A 17,818-nucleotide genomic window follows, 5' to 3' on the forward strand; every position below is an offset into this window, starting at 1 on the left:
ATAAAAGCAGTATAGTCTTTGGACTCTTCATCTAACCATATCTGGTGATAGGCGGATTTTAGGTCCACAGTTGAAAATACATTAGCTCCCTCCAATACCATGAGCATGTAAGATATTTTAGGTAAGGGATATTTATCAACTATAACTTGTTTATTAAGTTCCCTAAAAATCAAATCAATGCACAAACGGAGACTGCCTTCAGCCTTACGGGCAGCTACAACCGGAGTCAACCATTGGGTTCCTTCTACCTGTTCTATTATCCCCTCAAGCATACGTTTATCTAATTGGGATTTCCTCTCTTACCTCACGGCAAAGGGCACACCACGTACTTTGCCTGCAACAGGTACAGCATCGGGAATCAGGCGGATCTGGTGAACATACTCCCTTAAACAGCCTAACTCATTTCTAAACACACTGGGGAATTACTTCTTCAATGAATACGCATAGTCAGAACTACAGTCCTGCACATTAACTTCATTCATCTGAAAATCTTCCCTAAGAATGATGGGGGGATCACTATTTGGGTCAAGCATCACACCTAGGTCACTCTGGTTGAAACCAGCTAAGAATACTATCTCAGCTATGTGAAAAATAGATCTTACCAGAGACGTATCTGCCTTTATATTCAATTAAACCCTGAAAGTATCCCATCAATTTTTTGGGTTCCCCTCCATAAGCGCTAGGTTGTATGTCAGCTTTCAACATCCTAATACTTCCATTTAGATTAGATAAGTACAATTCTTTAGATACAATGGTTATTTTAGCACCTGAATCAAAAAGTACTTTTGTGTTTCTACCTTCTACTAGTACATCATCTATGGGGCCCTTCTTCCTATTGCCCGTGATTTGAGATACAATTTGACCACAGTCAAAATCAGAAAGCTCTTCACTATCAGTGTCACAGTCACGGGAAGCAGCATTAACCTTGCCTTTGCCTTTTTTAGCTCTGCAGGCTGTAGTGAAATGCCCAACCTTTTTACAATTGGAGCAAATGGCCTTAAGTGCGGGGCATTTTTTGTCATTGGCAAAATATCCTGGATTACCACACCTGAAGCATTTAGGTTGAAAGTTATGATAACCTTTTGTCTCTGTTTTGGTATTACCCCCTTTATGCACCTTTTTATCCTTGGAATGCCCTTTGTTTACAATCTTATCTTTGGAAACCACTTTTATTGTATGAATACTCTCACCCTTGGATTCATGCTTCGTGATTACTTCTACACACTTTTGAGAATGCTCTATCTGTTTAGCAATGGTAATGACTTCATCCAAGGAGGGCTCATCCTTTTGCCAAATTTCTTCTTTAACCTTTTGAACATTGCACCCCAGCATGAACTGATCTCTTATCCTCTCTTCTATTAATGTACCAAACCTGCATGAAGACCCAAGTTTTCTTAGTGCAGTAATGTAATTCTCTACGGATTCACCCTAATTTTGCATTCTACGACCAAAATGGTATCGTTCAAGTACAGTGCTTATTTTTGGTAGATAGTGTTTATCTAACTTCACCATGCACTCTTCATACTCATTTAAGTTGGGATCATTAACCTCAGGTTCAAATACCGCTTGCCCTTCTGAGCCAAGGCAATGTAAAAGAAGAGCAGTTTTTCTTTCCGCGCTGAGATTAGTGCCACACACTTTCGCATACCTTTCAAACACCTTCTTCCACTTCTGCCACCTAATGGGGGGATCATGAGGTGACGAAAGGAAAAAAGGTGTTGTTGTGACGTTTTGCTGGGTGATGAAATGTAAAGCATTATCACCACGAGAAATACACCCCAGAATACCAAGGAGAACAGACAGTTAGCACTCCAGTGCAATGATTCGAAACTCAGGTGAATATGCACTAAATTATCACCACTGCAGAAGATAAAACACCCTAAAATATCAAAGAGAGCATACCCTTAATGCTTCAATACAATGGTTTGAAACTCAGGTGAATATGCACTGAGTGAAGGGGTGTGCATATCACCGTTGTAGACAGTTAAGTTGCTTGGTAAACATGCGCTAAGTCAAGCGGTGTGCATATCACTGAGGTGAGTTAAAATGAAATCAAAATTATCAAAATTACCATTTCCTTTCCCTCGTAGAGCTCGTGTTGTATCGGCAAACCAAAGTAGGTTGCTGTGTAAAGTGAATTTCCCAAAATGGCCGCCACGCAAGGTGACGGTGCGTGACCCTACGTGATGACGCGTAACCAGAAAACTCCATCGCAGTTCCAGTAGTGGTTGCTAGGTAGCAGCCAAAACTCCCAAGATGACTCTTATGCGATCTTGCGTTGTGACGTGTAGATGGAAGCAGAGGACCTCGCAGCTTTGAGAGCTCGAGTGCAGGTGCTTTTCAGAAGATGCCAGAGAATACTGAAGATCTGAAACGTCATTGGAACCTCTATGCGGCTTGTAAAATACTGCTGAAGGAGAACGCTACCTACGGTCTCCGCATGGGGCAAAGGTACGTGGATTACCGTTGTACAGATTGTAAAAAAATTAGATTCCACAACAACAGTTCTATTAAAGTGACACACGGTAGAAAATACTGGCAGTGGGGATCCTCAACATTATAAGAGGGTTCCATCTGTATTAACGCAAAAGTGGCCCACACCGAAGTCTCCAAGCCAGGCAGGGGGCGAGTTGTGCGGCGATAATGCTCGCCAATGCTCAATACAATCTCTCTCCAACTCCAAGTGCAGTATGGGGCACAAGAGCACTCCATTTGTATTAGCAGAAAAGTGGCCCGCACCAAAGTCTCCCAGCCCAGCAGAAAAAGGGCGAGTTGTGCGGCGATAATGCTCACCAACTCTCAAAATAGTCTCTGTGAGAGTGCAAGTGCAGAATGACCCCTCAATAAAAGGAACAGCTTTAATGGAGTCACCCCACAATATCACAAATAGGGGTGGGGTCGCATACTACTCACACACCAGCGGTGTCGCCCCTATGGACTCTGGTCAATGTAGTAAAGTGTTCGCGATGCATCGGTTTTCGATCTTCTGCTGCCTTCGCTGTCTTCTCCATCCCTGGACACGTGTTTCGGGGAATCACCCCTCGTCAGCAGGGATAGGCCGTGTACTGGGGTTACCGATGGCTGCCAGTATCTGCCAGGTATAGTACCACTCAGGCGCGTAGGTGCGGAATCCCAGGCTCGTCAGCCCACTGCTCATGGGAGCTTTAAAGTTACAAATGGGGGTGGGGTCGCACACTACTCACACACCGGCGGTGTCGCCCCTAAGGACTCTGGTCAATGTAGTAAAGTGTTCGCGATGCATCATCTTTCGATCTTCTGCTGTCTTCGCCATCCCTGGACACGTGTTTCGGGGTATCACCCCTCCCGTGAGCAGTGGGCTGACGAGCCTGGGATCCCGCACCTACGCGCCTGAGTGGTACTATACCTGGCAGATATTGGCAGCCATCGGCAACCCCAGTGCACGGCCTATCCCTGCTGACGAGGGGTGATACCCCGAAACACGTGTCCAGTGATGGCGAAGACAGCGAAGATAGCAGAAGATCAATCAATCAATCAATCAGAGCATTTGTATAGCGCACTACTCACCCGGAGGGTCTCAAGGCGCTGGGGGGGAGGGGATCCGCTACTGCTCGAACAGCCAGGTCTTGAGCTGCTTCCTGAAGGCGAGGTGGTCCTGGGTCAGGCGGAGGTGGATCGGAAGGGAGTTCCAAGTCTTGGCGGCCAGGTAGGAGAAGGACCTTCCTCCAGTGGTGGCTCTTCGGATGCGGGGGACGGCGGCGAGGGCGTGGCTGGTCGATCGAAGCTGGCGTTTGGGAGCGTAGAAGTTGAGGCGGCTGTTGAGGTATCCTGGTCCTTGGTTGTGTAGGGCTTTGTGTGCGTGGGTGAGGAGCCGGAAGGTGATTCTCTTGTTGACCGGGAGCCAGTGCAGGTCTCTCAGGTGTCCGGAGATGTGGCTGCGGCGGGGGATATCCAGGATGAGTCGTGCTGAGGTGTTCTGGATCTGCTGGAGTCTTTTCTGGAGTTTGGCGGTGGTTCCGGCGTAGAGGGAGTTGCCGTAGTCCAGGCGGCTGGTGACGAGGGCCTGGGTGACCGTCTTCCTGGTCTCGGTGGGGATCCATCGGAAGATCTTGCGTAGCATGCGCAGGATGTTGAAGCACGACGAGGAGACTGCGTTGACTTGTCTGGTCATGGAGAGGGAGGAGTCCAGGATGAAGCCCAGGTTGCGTGCGTGGTCAGTTGGTTTGGGTGCGCTGCCCAGGGCGGGGGGCCACCAGGAGTCGTCCCAGGCGGAGGGGGAGGATCCCAGGATGAGGACTTCCGTCTTGTCTGACTTCAGTTTCAGGCGGCTGTTCGACATCCATTTGGCTACGTCTGTCATCCCTTCGTGCAGGTTGGCTCTGGCGGTGGCGGGGTCGTTGGTGAGAGAGAGGATCAGCTGGGTGTCGTCGGCGTAGGAGATGATGTTCAGGTTGTGCTGGCGTGCGATGGCTGCGAGGGGGCTCATGTACACGTTGAAGAGTGTTGGACTGAGCGAGGAGCCTTGAGGGACGCCGCAGATGACTTCGGTGGCTTCCGATCTGAACGGAGGGAGGCGGACTCTCTGTGTCCTTCCGGCGAGGAAGGAGGTGATCCACTCCAGTGCCTTCTCCTGGATTCCGACGTTGCTGAGGCGCTGTACTAGGGTACGGTGGCAGACAGTGTCGAAGGCCGCGGAGAGGTCCAGGAGGATGAGGGCCGCTGTTTCTTCGTTGTCAAGCAGGGCTCGGATGTCGTCTGTAGCTGCGATCAAGGCGGTCTCGGTGCTGTGGTTGGCCCGGAAGCCAGACTGCGAGAGGTCGAGGGAGCCGTTCGTCTCGAGGAAGGCGGCCAGTTGCTTGTTGACGGTCTTCTCGATGACTTTAGCCGGGAACGGGAGCAGCGAGATGGGGCGGTAGTTCTTGAGGTCGGTGGGGTCGGCTGATGGTTTCTTGAGTAGAGCGCTGAGTTCGGCATGCTTCCAGCTCTCCGGGAAGGTAGCGGTGTCGAAGGAGGTGTTGATGATGTCCCGCAGGTGGGGTGCGATGACAGCGTCGGCCTTGTTGAAGACGTGGTGAGGGCAGGGTTCTGTTGGGGATCCGGAGTGGATGGAGTTCATCGTGCGGATGGTGTCTTCGGTGCTGATCGGGGTCCAGGCGCGGAGGGTGGTGGTGGGGGGCGGTGGTTCGGTCGCGGTGTGCGTCGGTTGAGTGCTGAAGCTGTTGTGTATGTCCGCGATCTTTTTGTGGAAGTAGGAGGCGAGGGAGTTGCAGAGGTCTTGCGAGGGGGTGATGTCGTTGTTTCCGGCATTGGGGTTGGAGAGCTCTTTCACGATGTTGAAGAGTTCCTTGCTGTTGTGTGCGTTGTTGTCCAGTCGTTCCTTGAATGCGGTTTTCTTGGTGGCGTGGATCAGCTGGTGGTGTTTTCGGGTGGCGAGCTTGAGGGCAGTCTTGTTGTCCGGTGTTGGGTCTCTGCGCCAAGTTTTCTCGAGTGCTCTGCAGTTCTTCTTGGAGCTCTTGAGTTCGTCGTTAAACCATGGGGCTTTCTTGCTTCCGGGTCTACTCGGCGGGGTCTTCAGCGGGGCGAGGTCGTCTGCGCAGTCGCTGATCCATTTCGTGAGGTTGGTTGCTGCTTGGCTGGGGTTCGTAGTGCTGGTGGGAGGGTTCTTGCTCAGGGAAGTAGCGAGCTGGTCTGCAGTGATCTTGTTCCAGCTTCTGCGGGGAGCCTGTTGCTGGTGATGGTGGAGCGTGGTTTTTCTGTAGCTGAAGTGGACGCAGCTGTGGTCCGTCCAGTTGAGTTCCGTGGTGTGGCTGAAGGCGATGTCCTTGCTGGAAGAGAAGATCGTGTCGAGTGTGTGTCCGGCGTAGTGGGTGGGGGTGGTCACCAGTTGCTTAAGTCCGAGGTTGGCGAGGTTGTCCAGCAGGGTGGTGGTGTTGCGGTCGTTGTTGTTCTCCAGATGGAAGTTGAGGTCCCCGAGGAGGATGTAGTCAGCGGAGGGGAGGGCGTGCGGGCTGATGAAGTCAGCGATGTCTTCGCTGAATTGTGTGCGGGGTCCCGGGGGACGGTAGATCAGGGTGCCTCTGAGGGTGGGCTTGGGGTTGACGTGGATCTGGAAGTGCAGGTGTTAGGCGGGTGCGAGGGTGTCGTCGGTGTCGGTGTCGGTCCTGATGCGGATGGTATTCCTGTGGATGATGGCAATGCCTCCTCCGGTCTGGTTGGCGCGGTCCCTCCGGATGATCTTGTAGCCATCCGGGATGGCGATGGCGATGTCGGGCGCTGAGGAGGCGTTCATCCAGGTTTCCGTGAGGAAGGCGACGGCTGGGTCTGTGGTGTCGAGCAGGTTCCAGAGCTCGACGGCGTGTCTGTGGACGGAGCGGGTGTTGAGCAGGATGCACTTCAGGTGGGTGCTGTTGCTGCTCGTCGAGGTTTTGAGCACTGCCGGAGTGGAGCCGGTCCGGTTGCAGGTGAACTTGCAGGCGTTGCAGATGAAGGGTCCGTGGGTGCGTCTCGGTGTGGCTCGGTAGCAACCCGGGGTTCGGCCGGTGTTGAGAGCGATGAGTTCGGTGGCGTCGTAGGTCCGTCTGGTCGGCGTCCGGCGGTGGGGGCCAGGGGTCCTGGCACTGGGCGCGGTCCAGGCGCGGACGGGCGCAGAAGGGCTTACCTTTGGCGCACCTTCGGCGCTCATTCGGTGCTCCCGCTGCGCGCGTCCGCTGGGGGGGCGACATAAGAGGGGAGCCGGGAGGGCGGGTCAGCTGGGAGGCGGGGTCGTGTCCACCAATCGTGTGGCGAGGGGGCGAGGCCGCCGGCAGGAAGCGGCGGGAAAACGGGATCGGTCTGAGCGGGCGGCCCTGCGGCGGCTGGGGCGCTGCTCTCGGCGTTGGTGAAGGTCTGGCACAGCAGGGGTCTCTGGAGCAGGAGCACGGAGGAGCGAGGGGGCAACCAGGCCAGAGGCGCGGTGGTCACTTCCCAGGTGCGTGCAGGGTCTCCTTAAGAGGGGAGCCGGGAGGGCGGGTCAGCTGGGAGGCGGGGTCGCGTCCACCAATCGTGTGGCGAGGGGGCGAGGCCGCCGGCAGGAAGCGGCGGGAAAACGGGTTTGGTCTGAGCGGGCGGCCCTGCGGCGGCTGGGGCGCTGCTCTCGGCGTTGGTGAAGGTCTGGCACAGCAGGGGTCTCTGGAGCAGGAGCGCGGAGGAGCGAGGGGGCAACCAGGCCAGAGGCGCGGTGGTCACTGCCCAGGTGCGTGCAGGGTCTCCTTAAGAGGGGAGCCGGGAGGGCAGGTCAGCTGGGAGGCGGGGTCGCGTCCACCAATCGTGTGGCGAGGCCGCCGGCAGGAAGCGGCGGGAAAACAGGATCGGTCTGAGCGGGCGGCCCTGCGGCGGCTGGGGCGCTGCTCTCGGCGTTGGTGAAGGTCTGGCACAGCAGGGGTCTCTGGAGCAGGAGCGCGGAGGAGCGAGGGGGCAACCAGGCCAGAGGCGCGGTGGTCATGATGATGCATCGCAAACACTTTACTACATTGACCAGAGTCCTTAGGGGCGCGACCGCCGGTGTGTGAGTAGTGTGCGACCCCACCCCCTTTTGTAACTTTAAAGCTCCCGTGAGCAGTGGGCTGACGAGCCTGGGATCCCGCACCTACGCGCCTGAGTGGTACTATACCTGGCAGATATTGGCAGCCATCGGCAACCCCAGTACACAGCCTATCCCTGCTGACGAGGGGTGATACCCCAAAACACGTGTACAGGGATGGCGAAGACAGTGAAGATAGCAGAAGATCGAAAGATGATGCATCGCGAACACTTTACTACATTGACCAGAGTCCTTAGGGACGACACCGCCGGTGTGTGAGTAGTGTGCGACCCCACCCCCTTTTGTAACTTTAAAGCTCCCGTGAGCAGTGGGCTGACGAGCCTGGGATCCCGCACCTACGCGCCTGAGTGGTACTATACCTGGCAGATATTGGCAGCCCTAGGCAACCCCAGTACACGGCCTATCCCTGCTGACGAGGGGTGATGCCCCGAAACACGTGTCCAGGGATGGCGAAGACAGCGAAGATAGCAGAAGATCGAAATATGATGCATCGCGAACACTTTACTACATTGACCACAGTCCTTAGGGGCGACACCGCCGGTGTGTGAGTAGTGTGCGACCCCACCCCCTTTTGTAACTTTAAAGCTCCCGTGAGCAGTGGGCTGACGAGCCTGGGATCCCGCACCTACGCGCCTGACTGGTACTATACCTGGCAGATATTGGCAGCCATCGGAAACCCCAGTACACCGCCTATCCCTGCTGACGAGGGGTGATATCCCGAAACACGTGTCCAGGGATGGCGAAGGCAGCGAAGATAGCAGAAGATCGAAAGATGATGCATCGTGAACACTTTACTACATTGACCAGAGTCCTTGGGGGCGACACCGCCGGTGTGTGAGTAGTGTGCGACCCCACCCCCTTTTGTAACTTTAAAGCTCCCGTGAGCAGTGGGCTGACGAGCCTGGTGAGGTTCCGTGACAATTGTAAGTGATGTTTTCGACTCGCACGAATATGGTCGAGTCTGGTATCTAAGAACCGCAAATGACGAGTTTAGTAAGTATGCGCAGTTTCGCTGTGCTAACTTAAACCGTTCATTTGATATGTGGGTTTTTCATCTGTACCCACGGGTTCCATCTTAGATACGGCATCCATTTTGTCTCTTGCCCTCAAGTAGCCAGCGAACGGACACTGTCCGCTTCGTTACCTTGGGACTCTCAAGATATTTGTGGAAGACACATGTTCTTTGTAAGTATCTTTTACGATGAGGGGGATGATACTGTAAGGCAGATGGCCCCGCTTCTGCCGTGCCGGTTTATTGTCTCAGCCGTGCATCTCATTAGGCACGTCCCTTTGATGCCTGTATCTCGTGTTTCCCGATACCTCCCCTTTTACACCCTTTTCGATCTCCCCACTGTCTCCATCTTCCTCTGCACCTGTCTTTGTCCCTATTTCGATCTGTTTTACTGCCGATCGGAATTCACTAATGTTGGGAAGACGGGTTTTTACAGTTGGGAACCGCCAAATGTTTCCGCACTTATGTTCCGGACCTTATGTGTACCAAAGTGACCAAAGCGACCCCTCTGGGGGATAATTATGGGAACCAGGTTGTAAACTTTTGTGTACCATGTTGTCCTATGAGTAAATTCTGTATAAAAGGAGCGCTCCACAGAACCAATTTGAAGCAGTCTCCCCAAGTTGCACGTGTTGTACTTGTTGTGACTTCTGTGTTCCCTGCAGTAAATAAACCTTGAATCTTTGACGCCGAAGGAAGTGTCCCGTGTCTCTGTAGTTTGTGCGCCGAAACAGGTATCCCATGAAGGTTATAGGTGTTGTTCCCTGGCACCGCTGGTACTGTTAAAAAGTCCAGTCCTTGAGTTGGCGCCCAACGTGGGGCGACTTCAGCGGTACCGGTCCAAAGCCTAATGATCGTGAGGAACTTCGTGTGAAATCTCCGAGGGAAGGTGCACCCCGCTTCATCGATCCTGTTGTCGAAATAAGTGGCCCGAAGTTTTTCCCTGCGAAGATTCCCGCCTCCTGACGGCTGCGACGGACCGATGCCCTGACTGTCGACCTGTCTTCGACGCCCGGCGTAGACCTTATGTACAAGCGAGACGATAGACGGGCCTTCCTGGTGACGCCATTGAAGTTCTGAGTTAAGTATTTGTGGGTCGCTCCCAGTCCTTAGTGGTTGTTCTAGCTTTTGAAAGCTTTGTTGTTAGCCTTTAAGGCTTTGTGGTAATAGCTCACTGAGCTTTGTAATAGCCTCCTCAGGCTTTGTGGTTAGCTCTCCGAGCTTTGTGATAGCCTTAAGGCTTTGTTGTATTGCATGGTTCCATTGCATTTGTGGTTCTTAGTATTGGTCCTTAGTATTATTTGACAGTTGCAATTGCCAAAAACCGAGGGTTTTGACTTACACGAGGTTTTATTGCTTCGGTAATCCTTGAAGTTTGATACTAGGTTAGTGTGCACGATGCCTAGCCATAGTGATTTGTTTCGTATTTTCAAATGTTGCGCAATGGATTCCCGGTTGGAGGACTCGTGTCCGATACCTCCAGTTGGAACTCCGATACATGATCTTTATAGTCGACATGGGGTGGGTCCTATAATATATAATGATTACTGGGTCCGCTATACAAAGAAAGACGGTGATCTTAGATGGCCACAACATGGAACTTTTGAACTTTCGATTTTAGATAATCTTGAGGCTAAATTATTTTTAAAGAAAGCTAGGCCAGCTATGTTTGATTCCTTTCGGATATGGCATAAAGAGGCCAAGCAGAAAGAAATCAAACAACTTAAAAAGGATCAAAAACAAGAGTTTGTTCCTGTACTGCAAGCTATAAAAGAATGTAGACAAGACAAAGAAGAAAAAGACATGGAAATCGCTACTAGATTGCATCACATGAAAATAGATAAATGTTACCCAGTTTTACCGAATAATCTAGAAAAGAAAAAAGAAGATTTGAAGGAGGATTCCTTGCTGTCATACTTGATGAAATCACCACCTCCTTATGTACAGGGTGCTACTGCTCCTGTAGTTGCTCCTGTAGTACCTCCTGTTGTACCTCTTGTTGCTCCAGCGGCTGCGGGCCAGCCCGCTGTTAACCCTACGTTTGTTTCACCACTTGTTCTTGTTCCTACTGCTCCTGTACCTGTACCTTCGCAGACTGTTGTTTCTGCCACTCCAACTATCTTGTCCGTTCCTACTATGCCTTCTTTCACCTCCAGTGTTGTTGCCCCTGTTTTTCTTTCTCCTTCTGTTCGTAAGCGTGTTCCTAACTCTGTTGCTACCCTTTATTCACCTCTTTCTGGTCCGTTATTTTCGTCTAATTTATCTGAAACTCCTCAGAGACGGAGTCAGATCCCTAGTGGTAGGGAGAAAGAGACGTTAGTAACAATGGCACATAGGTGGATAAGACATCCTGCTAATTACACTCCACGTGTAGTCTTTGATACGTTTTCCCAGTTTAATGAGCCTACGCAGAGATTCGTATTTGAGGAGATGTGTAACTTTTTGAGAGAAGAATGGTATAATGATGATGTAGATAATGTACCGTCCGACATAATTGAACTTCAGAGTCACTTTTCAAACGGTATGATTATAGGAGACGATGTACGACGTGCCGTGGAACGCTTATTAGCATTCAGACCCACAGCACATTCTCGGATATCATTAGAAGATACCACTGAGAACTGGAAAGCGGTTCCTGGTCAGTATCCTATGAGAGAGGTTCCGCCACTGTGGGTGCCTGGTGATCCTAATGCAAACCCTGTGGTGCTACCGCATTTTCGAAGGGTGTGGATACATCTTCCATGGAAACGATCAGAAGTTTTGCAAGTGAAGCAATCCTTACCTGATCCGCGTAAAAATCCGGCTGGTTATTATAAGGAGTTATCACAACTGATAGAAGCTTCTATTATGAACCTTGCCGACATCGACATGTTGTTTGGCAACGTTGTACCGCAACCAGTTTGGGCTAAAATTCGTCAAGCCAATCATGCAGTTGAATTAGGGGGTGATTGGGCTGCACTGCTAGCAGCTGATGCATTACAAGTTGGTGGGGCCAAGCCTGAACAGCTGATTTTGGATTTGCCTCAGAAAATCATTACGCTCATGAAAACTCTCATGCCAGCGATGAAGGTGAACTGGGATAAGTTATCAGCTTGTAAGCAAAAGAAAGACGAGAGTGTCTCGGATTTCTTTACAAGGTTTGAGGAAGCGTTTGTCGACCACAGCGGCCAGGACATGGGCGCTGAGGGAGGCCAGCGGTTATTCGTTGACAAATTCGTGTCGAATTTGTTGCCTGAACTAAGCAACAAATTAAAGAATTCAGAAAGTGCATGGGCAGTTTCAACCCCTGCGCAAATACTAGCAACGGCTCAGTATTATGAGAATAGGGAAAAGGAAGAAAGTGATCGTGTAGAAAAGAAAACTAAGGAGCTCAAAACGAAGGTTTTGTTGCAGCAAGCATACCCTCCACGATCAAACCAAAATGATTCGCAACAGCAGTATCGACCACGAGCACAGCCCGATAGGACACAGCCGCGCTCTGACAACTTTGATTATAGATCTTCACTTGGGTATAATCAGTGCGCATATTGTAGGAAAGAGGGACACCTAAAATATGATTGTCTTGCCTTACGGGACCGTCTGAATGGTGTGTCGACACGTGGAAACCGTGGTGGTGGTCCTCAACAGGCACCTCGTGGTAGAGGTCGTGGTTCATTCCACAATCAGAGTGATCGTTATCAAAATCAATCAGACACAAATAATTGTTTTGACCAGCGAAATGCGGGGTCAGTTCGATCTGCACAGTATAATGTTGATGATTATTATGCAGACCATGAAACTGTTGTAAATGACCATTACTAGGACAGCCAACGACAAAGAGAGGGAGTAGTGTCAGTTCCGGTCGATCAGAGTGGGCCTTACGTTGCAGTGGCTACATCAGGTGTAGTTGAGCCTTTTCTGTTAGACACTGGTGCGACAAAAAGTTCCATCATGCATTCAAAACTCCCTGGCGCACCTTTGTCTGGCTTAACGAACGTTTCCGTTGGATTCTCTGGCGCCCCTGTTAGTAACCCAGTCTCTAACCCTTTGCCTCTTATGATTGGACCTCGTGAGCTAACCGCTCCACTGATTCTCTCTACAGGTTGCGGTGAAAATCTTTTGGGCCTGGATTTGTTGAAACGATTATATGCAACATTGTATTGTTCCCCCGAAGGAGTGGAACTTACATTGGGACGGAGAGTGATCTCTCCCATGTATTTATCGGTTGATAAATTCCCACCGGAATTGAGTTCCCTCCCTGCGTCCTTATGGGCCACAGGTCCCAATGACGTGGGCCTGTTAGACATTCCACCCTATGTGATTCAATTGAAACCAAATGCGCGATTACCGCGTTTACCTCAATATCGTATTTCTCTTGAGGGCGAACGAGCGCTGTTAGCAATTGTTTATGATCTCATTGGAAAGGGTGTTGTTGAAGAAACTCGTGGAAATGTATGTAATAGCCCTGTATTGCCAATTCTGAAACGAACTGACCCAACTAAACCTCCTGTGTATCGTTTCGTTATAGATTTGAGAGAGGTAAATAAAATAGTGGTTCCACAATTTCCCGTGGTCCCTGACATTACGGCTTTACTAACAATGATTCCGGCATCTGCCTCCTGGTTCACAGTGATCGATCTAAAGAATGCTTTCTTTAGCATCCCAATTGCAGAGGAAAGCAGAGATCTATTCGGATTTTCATTAGGAGGTCGCAGTTTTAGGCTAAAACGCGCTCCACAGGGCTACTGTGAGAGTCCGTCAATCTACAGCCAAGCACTTAAAGGACAGCTTGATGCCTTTGTATTACCAAAAGGTGCAGCTTTGATTCAATATGTTGACGATCTTTTAGTGGCAGCTGATACAGAAGCTATTTGCAAAACGGCTACAGTATCATTATTGCACTATCTACATAACTTACACCACAAGGTATCGCCTTCAAAGCTACAGTATTGTTGTCAAGAAGTTACCTATTTAGGTCACTTATTGTCAAAAGAAGGGAGAAGGTGGACCCCAGAGAGAATTGCAGCGATTTCCCGAATGACTGTGCCAAAAACCCAAAGAGATGTTCGCGCCTTTTTGGGTATTACGTCCTACTGCAGACAATGGATTCCAAATTTTTCATTGTTGGCGAAACCATTGATAGCCCTTACATGCAAAGATGTTTCATCCCCAGTACCTTGGTCTGAAGAATGTCAGAAAAGTTTTTCTGAATTGCGTAATGCGTTGTGTTCGGCTCCTGTGTTGGGCACTCCTGACTACAGTAAGCCGTTTACACTATACGTTCACGAGAGGGATGGTTGCGCGTTGAGTGTTCTGGCACAACCTTTTGGTGGTAAGCAACGCCCATGTGCCTACTTTTCTTCGACTTTAGACCCAGTAGCAAGAGCCTTGCCAAGTTGCTTAAGGGCAACAGCGGCAGCTGCGGCGTCCATTCGACAGTCCGCAGGTCTAGTCATGGATAATATGCTCACGGTAATGGTTCCGCATGCAGTCGACACTCTATTGAACCGAACGAAAACTCAACATCTGACAAGTGCAAGATTGTCTGGATATGAGTTGACGTTGCTGGCCAGTCACATACGGATAAAACGATGTAATGTGTTGAATCCAGCAACATTGCTGCCGATCGACACAGAATCAAGTGATGAAGCAGTACATGACTGCTATCTCAGAACTGAAGAGGAAACCAAGGGTCGCATTGACCTAAGAGATACTCCATTGACAGATCCCGATGGTACTTTATATGTGGATGGTTCCTGTTTCAAGTTGCCGAACGGTGATGTGACAACTGCGTATGCTGTAGTTACATTGAGAACGATTGTGGAAAACGCAAGGTTAAGTCAGAATTCGGCTCAGGCTGCTGAGTTAATTGCTTTGACGAGGGCGTGTGTGTTGTCTAAAGATAAACGGGTGAATGTGTTTACAGATAGCCAGTATGCGTTTGGTGTGGCACATAGTTTTGGACGACTGTGGAGAGAGAGAGGATTCCTTACGTCACATGGTACAAAGATTCAACATGGCCAGCTTGTAAATGATCTTTTGGATGCACTTACGTTGCCTAAGCAAGTGGCGATTGTTAAATGTAGTGCGCATCGAAAGGTGACGGATGATGTTGGTCGTGGTAATGCGTTTGCGGATGAGACTGCTAAGGAGACTGCCCGGAACCTTAGCACTCGAATGTATGTGACAAGTTCGGTTAGGTGGCCTGCAGAATCAAGTATGTGTGAAAACACTATCGAGAGTGTGAAAGCAATTCAGAATGAGGCCACCGAGACTGAAAAGACGAAGTGGAAAGAAAGTACGGGAAAGTTGGATGCGAATGGTTGTTGGATTGACTTATCGGAACAGAAAAGATGGATGTTGCCTGATGCGTATGTGCTGGCTGTTGTGACTATGGCACATGGGTTAGCACATATTAGCGCGAAAGGTATCTGTAAATTGCTGTTTCCTGTGTGGAAGAATGATGGTATTACGAAATGTGCTGAACGCTTGGTTAAGAATTGTATGGTATGTATGTTGTACAATCCTGGTAAGGGAACCCCAACTCCTCCTGGTAGTTTTGCTCCCCCTTCATGTCCCTTTGAGGTGATCCAATTGGACTTCATCCATATGGAGCGATGCAATAACTTGAAATACGTTTTAGTTGTTGTTTGCGCATTCTCCCAATGGATTGAGTAGAGTCAATGGGTCGCACTCCGACTCCACCCACCAGCGGGTGAACCCCAGGAGCATCATGGTAGATGCAGTTTTGTAGCGAGTGCGCTATTTCGAAAGTTTGTGTGTTTTATGCAAGTTTGCAGCACCAACTCTGGACACCGGTGTTTCGGAATTATTGTTCCTCGTCAGCAGAGTGTAGGTCGGTCAGGGGTTTGCTGTGCAGGCTGCCAAATGTTCTCAGGTTGATACCTCTCAAGGCGCGGGTGCGGGATCCGAGCTCGTCAGCTCATGGCTCGAGGGAGCCATTTAAGTAGAGTCAATGGGTCGCACTCCGACTCCACCCACCAGCGGGTGAACCCCAGGAGCATCATGGTAGATGCAGTTTTGTAGCGAGTGCGCTATTTCGAAAGTTTGTGTGTTTTATGCAAGTTTGCAGCACCAACTCTGGACACCGGTGTTTCGGAATTATTGTTCCTCGTCAGCAGAGTGTAGGTCGGTCAGGGGTTTGCTGTGCAGGCTGCCAAATGTTCTCAGGTTGATACCTCTCAAGGCGCGGGTGCGGGATCCGAGCTCGTCAGCTCATGGCTCGAGGGAGCCATTTAAGTAGAGTCAATGGGTCGCACTCCGACTCCACCCACCAGCGGGTGAACCCCAGGAGCATCATGGTAGATGCAGTTTTGTAGCGAGTGCGCTATTTCGAAAGTTTGTGTGTTTTATGCAAGTTTGCAGCACCAACTCTGGACACCGGTGTTTCGGAATTATTGTTCCTCGTCAGCAGAGTGTAGGTCGGTCAGGGGTTTGCTGTGCAGGCTGCCAAATGTTCTCAGGTTGATACCTCTCAAGGCGCGGGTGCGGGATCCGAGCTCGTCAGCTCATGGCTCGAGGGAGCCATTTAAGTAGAGTCAATGGGTCGCACTCCGACTCCACCCACCAGCGGGTGAACCCCAGGAGCATCATGGTAGATGCAGTTTTGTAGCGAGTGCGCTATTTCGAAAGTTTGTGTGTTTTATGCAAGTTTGCAGCACCAACTCTGGACACCGGTGTTTCGGAATTATTGTTCCTCGTCAGCAGAGTGTAGGTCGGTCAGGGGTTTGCTGTGCAGGCTGCCAAATGTTCTCAGGTTGATACCTCTCAAGGCGCGGGTGCGGGATCCGAGCTCGTCAGCTCATGGCTCGAGGGAGCCATTTAAGTAGAGTCAATGGGTCGCACTCCGACTCCACCCACCAGCGGGTGAACCCCAGGAGCATCATGGTAGATGCAGTTTTGTAGCGAGTGCGCTATTTCGAAAGTTTGTGTGTTTTATGCAAGTTTGCAGCACCAACTCTGGACACCGGTGTTTCGGAATTATTGTTCCTCGTCAGCAGAGTGTAGGTCGGTCAGGGGTTTGCTGTGCAGGCTGCCAAATGTTCTCAGGTTGATACCTCTCAAGGCGCGGGTGCGGGATCCGAGCTCGTCAGCTCATGGCTCGAGGGAGCCATTTAAGTAGAGTCAATGGGTCGCACTCCGACTCCACCCACCAGCGGGTGAACCCCAGGAGCATCATGGTAGATGCAGTTTTGTAGCGAGTGCGCTATTTCGAAAGTTTGTGTGTTTTATGCAAGTTTGCAGCACCAACTCTGGACACCGGTGTTTCGGAATTATTGTTCCTCGTCAGCAGAGTGTAGGTCGGTCAGGGGTTTGCTGTGCAGGCTGCCAAATGTTCTCAGGTTGATACCTCTCAAGGCGCGGGTGCGGGATCCGAGCTCGTCAGCTCATGGCTCAAGGGAGCCATTTAAGTAGAGTCAATGGGTCGCACTCCGACTCCACCCACCAGCGGGTGAACCCCAGGAGCATCATGGTAGATGCAGTTTTGTAGCGAGTGCGCTATTTCGAAAGTTTGTGTGTTTTATGCAAGTTTGCAGCACCAACTCTGGACACCGGTGTTTCGGAATTATTGTTCCTCGTCAGCAGAGTGTAGGTCGGTCAGGGGTTTGCTGTGCAGGCTGCCAAATGTTCTCAGGTTGATACCTCTCAAGGCGCGGGTGCGGGATCCGAGCTCGTCAGCTCATGGCTCGAGGGAGCCATTTAAGTAGAGTCAATGGGTCGCACTCCGACTCCACCCACCAGCGGGTGAACCCCAGGAGCATCATGGTAGATGCAGTTTTGTAGCGAGTGCGCTATTTCGAAAGTTTGTGTGTTTTATGCAAGTTTGCAGCACCAACTCTGGACACCGGTGTTTCGGAATTATTGTTCCTCGTCAGCCTCCCTTGAGCCGGTGGGGCTGACGAGCCCAGGTTACGCTCCTACGTGCCACGAGCGGTACCAAACCTGAAAATATTTTTGGCAGCCTACACAGCACCCCTTCACACTTTCCTACTCCCTGCTGACGAGAGGCAACAACCTCGAAACACCGGTGTCCAGGGATGGCCAACGCGACTGATTTTTCCTCAAGACCCAGGCAGAGGCGCACCCGCTGATGCTGACTACAAGGACCACAACGCATCGGGGCTACACGCTGGTAGGATAAGTAGTGAGCGACCCACTGGACTTACTTGTATATTCAGGCTCCCTTGAGCCGGTGGGGTTGACGAGCCCGGGTTACGCTCCTACGTGCCACGAGCGGTACCAAACCT

Source organism: Lissotriton helveticus, chromosome 6, assembly GCF_964261635.1.
Source record: "Lissotriton helveticus chromosome 6, aLisHel1.1, whole genome shotgun sequence".
NCBI lineage: Eukaryota > Metazoa > Chordata > Amphibia > Caudata > Salamandridae > Lissotriton > Lissotriton helveticus.